Source organism: Quercus lobata, chromosome 1 (genome assembly GCF_001633185.2).
Source record: "Quercus lobata isolate SW786 chromosome 1, ValleyOak3.0 Primary Assembly, whole genome shotgun sequence".
NCBI classification, from domain to species: domain Eukaryota; kingdom Viridiplantae; phylum Streptophyta; class Magnoliopsida; order Fagales; family Fagaceae; genus Quercus; species Quercus lobata.
In genome coordinates, this window is record NC_044904.1 from 20786112 (window position 1) to 20794072 (window position 7961).

At 30.9% G+C, this 7961-nt stretch overlaps 1 long non-coding RNA gene across 1 annotated transcript; it reads right to left on the minus strand.

Moving 5' to 3' along the window:
- Positions 1 to 239: 239 nt before the first annotated feature.
- On the minus strand, positions 240 to 2830 carry LOC115986855. Its single transcript, XR_004090923.1, has 5 exons — positions 2816 to 2830; positions 2473 to 2522; positions 1525 to 1620; positions 459 to 533; positions 240 to 323 (listed from the first exon to the last, which is right to left on the minus strand). It is a non-coding gene; the product is annotated as an uncharacterized LOC115986855 (long non-coding RNA).
- Positions 2831 to 7961: the final 5131 nt, after the last annotated feature.

A 7961-nucleotide genomic window follows, 5' to 3' on the forward strand; every position in this document is an offset into this window, starting at 1 on the left:
AGAAGCAATGATTTTTATCCTCCAAGTAATAATTTGCAATTGGAAAATGACAATGATAATTATTGCAATCCAGCTAACTTCTATTTCAAGACCAACTACACAAGCATTTCACATTCGCATAACATTAAGGGTGTAACCACATAAAATATGAAGAAACTGATACAGAAAGAGTCAAGTTCAGACTATACCCTCAATCTGTCGGACAAGATGGAAGGTGTGATAAGCTTGTACTTTGGAGCTTCCACAAGGAGCTTGTCATAGGTTCCCTGATCAAACAAAACCATGTTGTTCACCTTCTCCTTTTGCTTTCCCTTGCTCCATTTCTATATATATCACCAAATAGTATTAGTATTCAAAGCCAAACCCACATTACCTATTCCTGCAATCTATAATTTGAACCACCATACAAAGTTTAAAATTGAAAAAATCAAATTCTGAATCCAAAAATAATATCAAACCTTCTTCTCCTGCTTTCCTCCGCCAGATTTGGCTGGCTTCGAGGACGAAGGAGGAGCCTTTTCCTTCTGAGGTGCCTATTAGAATAACCCCCAAAAAAAAAAAAAAATCTTCATAGAACAAAAATCATATTAACTCTACACTAAACATTACATGTATTATCCCCTGTTTGGAATCTAAACAAATAAATTGGTGCAAAAAAAGAAAAAAAATACCCAATACTTTCAATCTTGAAATTGAGACAGAGACTAATAAGACTATTCAGCTTCATTAAATATCACATTAGATAAATCTGTGTTTGGCTCTTGAGAAAACGTACAAAAAGAAAATATAGCATAAACTCTGGATTTCAACTTAAGTTCACTAATATCAGATCCAACAAGAATAAAGAAGAAAAGCAAAACCCAAAAATCCATATGCAACAAAATGTCGAGATATTCACATCATGGATCTTCCATTAACATAAAAAATCCAATAATTTTACTTAAAAAAATTATAAATAACTGTACTCACAGTAATCAACGGTTTTTTTTTTCTTTTTCTTTCGAGAATGATTCAACAAAACATAGATCTACACAAAAACATAAATCAATTCAAATTTTAGGGGCTGACCAAAAAAAGCACAAACCTAAGAAAAATCTGCCAAACAAAAACAAAACTTTAATCAATACAACAATTGAACTAGAAAAAGAGGTCAAATTATAACTCTAATTTTGTGTAAACATAACTAATACTATCTTAGAATGCTATTAAAGTTCTAACAGTATTTTCTATAGAAAAACTGGAAAAGGCAAACTTGTTAGGGATGTTGATCAAAATTATGCTGGTAATCATTATTTTCTTTGTCATTTATATCAATGCTTCCAATTCTTTCACATTTACACTTTCCTTCATTACTAAGTAACTCTAAATTTTACATTAAGTGAAAAAAAAAAAAAAAAAAAAAAAAAAAAAAAAAAAACAACAACAACAACAACAACAAAAAAACAAAGAAAATTACACACACAAATAAAGAGACAAATGAGAGAGAAGTGAAAATAATGATTATGGAAGTATACAGAGTATTACCACTGTAGAATTTGAGGACTCTCTAGGGATCGTCTTTTTTGCTTCTAAGAACCCTCCACCATGGGATTATCTTCTCCACCCAACACCAATTGATATCTATAAATATTTTTGAAAAAGAAAAGTTTAATATAATCTTGAATTTAATTAAGATGTCAAAGCTCTTTGTGATGGACCTAAATTGTGAAAATTATCTTGAATGAACAAAAAAAAAAAAAAAAAAAAAAAAAAAAAAAAAAAAGGAAGTCCCTTAAATTTCCTAAATGAACCAATCTTTAAAATCTCTAAATTCTAAAATTATCCCAACACCAAAAGAAACCCCCAATTCCCATTTGCAAACAAAACCTTGAAAAAAAGAAAAAGAAAAAAAGGACTTCAGTGTGACTTACAATTGGAAACTTGGAGACAACAACACTTACTTTCCTTTAGGAGAAGTTTAACTCAGAAGAATTGCAAACTAAGCCAACTTCTTAACAACAACATTACCAAATTGTTAACACAGCAGACATCCCAAGTATGAAAGGAATATAATAGGACCATTTTCTTAGCAAGAATATGTTACACAATAGAAAAATTATTCGGAGAAGAGCAAACTTCCTAAAGAGTGCCTTTTGATTATATCAAAAGGCCAATCTTAGGAGCAAAAGCACCAACATGAAGTACCACTATATATATTTTGTTGCAGGACAAAATAAAATAAAAACCCTTCAATTTCACAAACCCTCACAAACCCAGAAATCGTTTCACATGCAAACCTCAAAGAATGGAGAAAAAAAAAAGACCACGCAATTAGATATCAAATAAAGATATTAACTTGTTCTCAAGCCAAAAAAAGATTAAAAAAAAAAGATGCTATCAAACAAACATGCAACATTAATCATAGAAAAAATAATATTAAAATTATTCAAAAAAAGAAAATTCACTAAAAGAAAGGAAAAAGAATTTACTTACATTTCCTTAGGAGTATGTGCTCTCTGCTTCCTCAATCTTCATTGTACCACCTTTAGAAAAAAAAAATCACAAGATTGCGATTATATTTAAGCTCCTTGGTGGGCTAAGAAATTACATAAAGAAATAATTAGGTGGAAACAAATTAATAGACTCTTGTAATCCAGATTGAATTTCAAAACCAACAACACTCAAACTAAAGCAATTATCAACATTAACGGATTAGTAAAACTAAATAAAGTTAAAACGATTCATAAATGTCTGATGCATTGAAGGTTAAGAAACCATAATACTCCATTTCTTCGTACTAAAATGGATACAGTTGAAGAGTAAGAGAAAGAGCAACCTTTTTGTACGGACTCGTCGCTCTGGGTCTAGGTTAATACTGTTGCCGGGGAAGAGAATGGCTCCAATGGGAGTTTGGGTCTTGTTCCAAGGACAAAGACCTCTTTCTTTCATTTAATAGTTGTGGCTCTTTGATTTTTTAGGGATAGAGGCAACTGAACCGGGACATAAAGAATTGGAGAAAGGAAGAGTCGTGCAAATAAGAAGGGGAAGAGGCAAAGAGCCAAGAAAGAAGAGAGAGAGTCTTAAATTACGGATTCTGTCAAGGTAAATCCATATAGAATTTATGAGTTAATTAATGACACCTAGATTAATATTATTATGCGGTCCCCACATAGCTCACAGATTATGGAATAATTGAATACAGGTGGCAGAGACAAATGGCACAAAATTAGAATTCTAATTGGAATTGCAATTTGAATTTCTCTCTGCTTCACCTATTATTTTATATATAGATTACTTTTTGTATCTAACAATAACTACTTATCAACTTTAACAGTTGTAAAATTTTTATTCTCTACACTTGTTATTCAAATTAATTGGATTGAGTTGAGGGCATCTATGAATTAATTATCAACTAATTTTTTACATGACAACACTCTAAATATAACGTGTATCATATTTTCTTTTAGAGAGAGTTTCAATCTATGGCGTCCACTTCTGATAATAGCTTTTCATCATCAGACTAAGACACCAATTAGTTTTCGGTGTAGGAGAGGAATGAACTCTAGATCTCTTATTCAACCATCAGAGACTTTACCAATTGAGCTAGTTGGAACCCACGATAACGTGGATCATATTGTTAGTAGAACATAATCAAAAGTGAACCCATGAAACCTAATATTATTTAAATAATAATGACGGTTAGAAGAGCTCAATAGCTCATGATTGTTTTCTGCTTTTTAAAATTGGGAGTCACTCCATTTTTTAAAATTTGACTATTATATATGATGGTGAACTGAAAATTGAACCAACTCCAATTCGTCTATGAGGATCATCCAAGTCAAGAAGACAAGAATGGAAGTACCTTTCAAAATGATCGTCCAAAGGCATATGGGTCGTCCATGAGGAAAGCACGTGGATGACCCTCGACATTTGGAAAATTCCATAAAGATTTATCTACAAGAACTAGTAAATTGAACCACGTGTTATTATTTCAAGGCATGAGTAAGATCCTAGTTCATCGCTATAACTTCTTACTCAGTACTTAACTTCCAACGACAGTTATAGAAGATAAAGATAAAATATTCTAACTCCTAGAGCGGTTGTGGAAGTTAACCTTGAACCCTCTAACCTCCTCAAATATAGGGGAAATTACGAGAAAAGTAACCGTTTCAAGAGCACACTATATAAACACTCATTCACATCAAATGAAGGTAAGTTTTTAGACAACTCCCAAAAAGTTGGAACTCTAGAATTTAAGAGAGAAACTAACTTAAGCATTGAAGGGTTCTTGGCCAGTTTGCTCCGGTCATCTTTGATCGTGTGTTTTTCTTTTCAGGCTTTTCAAGTAGTCACTAGATCATCGAAACCCGGAGCATTCAGCCTACTGATTTTCTGTGCATCATCAATATATATATTTGAAAAAAAAAATTTGATCCCAAATATTATAATAAAACTAACTTGTAACCCCATGCATATGCATGAATACATTTAAAGATATACAATAAGAAGTAAAATATAATTCCTATATATATAATTTAAATACTATTGATAGTCATTTTTATATTTTGTTAATTCTTTAAAAAATTTTGTAAGGATTTTATTATGTATAAAATGTAAATTGTCTATTTTTTATTATTATTGTGAAGCACTTTTTTTTTTACGATTCATTTATTCTAGACTCTTTGGTTTTTGTACTTAATAAATCACTTGGATGAATATTTATGATTTAGTCCCACATTTGATTCTAAAATTTAGAAATAAAACTCTTTAAAAATAAATAATTTAGGACACATGACGCAAAATTTGAACTCTAATTTGAAATTTTAATTTGAGTTTCTCTGAACTTCACTTATTATTATTATTATATATATATATTTGAATTTTATTATGATGGGAATACGAATAAGAGTATAAGGGTTTAAAACACACACACACACAAATTGTGTGTTTTGTTCTATTTTTTGTTTTTTTGAGACAAACATTGCGTGTAAATACAATTATTTATTTATTATTTATTTTTTTATAAAAAAATTATAGTGTAAATACATCGTTAAGATTTAAGAAGCCATTGAGCACCATATTTCATGGCAACTTTTTTTTTCTTGGTTGGCCGAATAAACATACTGACAATGACATGGTCACTTCAATATGGGCCCGTATTTATGAATAGTAGTAGACTAATGGCATTGGTTTGGAGCCCAAATAAGCCCATAAATGGGGTCATGAATCAACTGAGCCCATATATTGATACCCAGGCCTAACATAGTAGTCAGCCTACCAAGCTACTAGGAATGGGCTGGCAAAGGTTAAAACTTTGTTCCTATTATGCTTGTGAAGGCAATGGATCCCTATGGAATTCACTAGTCCACAACAACGGGCCTCCCTTATTGGGCATGCGTTAAGCATGTGTAAATTCCCCCCAGGAAGGGCGTAGGGGTCATAATTTGTATTGGCTAATCATATTGAGATTGGAATACTCCGCTACATAGGTTAATCCAAACATAACTCATTTAATAATTATGTTAAAATCTCTCAACTTTAATATGACTTGACATAACCCATGTTATATATTTAATAGATAGGTTGTATACGAATTGACAATGATGTTTTCCATTTTAACTTATTTAATGAATAGATTGTGTTGGGTTGACACAAATTTAACCATTTCAACCCGTTTAAAAATATATGATCCAAAATCATTTATATTTTGCAAGCATGTAAATTATACTAACTACATACAAATAAATTCTATACAAATTTTATATCATAATAATATCAATTAAAGTACAAATTACATATAATTTAAAACTTCTCATTTCAAATCAATGAAACTCCACCCAAATTTAGAATACTTATTTAAGAAAAATGAAATGAAATGAAATGAAAGCCTTTTTCTTTTTCTTTTTTTGATTGCGTTTTGGTAAAGGGAATCGGACTTTGGAGTTTTAATAATGAATTTACCAATATAACTATTACAATTTTTTAATTACTCAATTTTATATCTAAAATTCAAATTTATATTAGATACAAATAAAGTTTATTTATATGAGTTAAATGGGTTTGTTTCAAGATGGGCCAACTTGCCTTGACACGAATAATAATGAAATGAGTGACCCAGTTTGATTGTGGGTTATGTATGTCAACATGAAATTGACATATTTATTACTCATGTTAAAGTGGGTTGACTCGTTTTTTTACATAAGCCCATTTATACTAAACGCTAACTTATAAAAAATAATATGCTATGTCAAATATTATATATCTCCCTCAGACATGAACAACTTTATGCCTCCAAGATTTGAAGGCAATAGGTTAACTTTGACTTTTCAACATCCTAATTCTTCACATTTATAATTTTATCCTTTTCAAACCTCAATTTTTTATTTTTGCTATGAACAATGATTTGCCAATTATTTCTTAAAAAATACTACTAATATGTGACTAATGCAAGATTTCAATTTTAAAGCCAAAAAAAAAAAAGAAAAAAAAAAGAAAAAAAAGCTACCTTTCATTGCAAACCTTAGAGCACTAGTATTGGACCTATTGGTGGTGCTAAAAAGCAATATAACTTTTTAGCACCACCAAATACCAAAATGTGACAAGACTATTTTTTTTTGCTCCATAGCTACAGTGCACAACTACTTTTGGTTGTGCATTGTAGCTCATAGTTAAAAATAATAATATTATTATATTTCTGTGTTCACACTGTACTAATATTTAAATAATTTCTTATTTTTCTTGATCTCCAGTAGCTTCTGATCTATTTCGATGAGGCACGGTGCTTCTTTTTTTTTTTTTAGTGGCTATGGTGGTGGTTTAATTTTTGATTTTGTTTATGGGTTTGTTTGTGACTCTGGGTTGTGGTTGAAATGGTGGTTTGGTGGCTGTGTTAGTGGTGGTTTTGTGTTTGATTTTGTCTGTGGGTTTGATTTTGGCTATAGGTTTGGTTGTAGAAGTGGGTTATGATTGTGGTTGCCGTGGGCTGTGTTGTGGTTGTAGTTGTGGCTGTGTTGAGTTTGGTTTTGGCTGTGTTGGCAGTGGAGTTGTGGTGGAGTAGCTATGGCTGTTTTTAGCGTTGGCAGTGGAGTGGTGGTAGAGTGGCTATGGTTGTTTTTGGCTGTGTTGTGGCTGTTTTGGCTGTGTTGTTATTAGTGGAGTTGTGGAGGTGGTTGTGGCCGGTTGAAAGGTTTTTGTGGTGGATAAGTTTTATTTTATTTTAATGAGTTATTTATATTATTTTAATCAAATAGCTAAAAATATAGATCCATTAATGTTGGGTGTATTATGAAGTGAAGAGGTAAAATAGATAAACTGATTTTTATATATGCTAAATAGCTAAATTTTTGCCTCCACTAATGTGGATGCTCTTACAATTTAAAAGGTCATAAATTATTGACATTGGAAGAAGCAAATTAACTTTAACTAATTGAGTAAAAAAGAAAAGGTTGTTAAGTGGTTGTCCTTTTTGACAAAATATTTTTGTCACAATGTGTTAAATTTCCATAAGGCTAAATTTTTTAATTTAGCCCCTTAAACCAAGGTATTTAGATTAATTTTCCCGATGCTAAATGGAGGGTATGTCCACAAAAGAGGACGACTTGGTCGGCGTTTGTCTAACCAATGATTGTCTTTGATTCCGGGAATTATCCTTAAAGTGGAGTTCTACTATAATTTAGTCCTAAAGTAGATTATGCTATTAATATGATAATATCCATGTGATTAAGTTATTCAATTATCCTCTCAAAAAAAGTTATTCACTTATTTTCATTTCCCTTTCTTGGCAGTAGCTCAATTCCCGTTACTATAAGGTTGTTTTTGTCTTCATTATCCTTACAAATATTGTTTAGTCATGTTAAAATACTTGTATATTCAAAGACAAGTTAATTAATTAAGTTGCAACTTAATTATTATTTGAGAAATAGGTAGTAAAAGATCAAATTAGTGACTTCACTAAGATGAAGGGGTTCGCATATTTAAAGGAG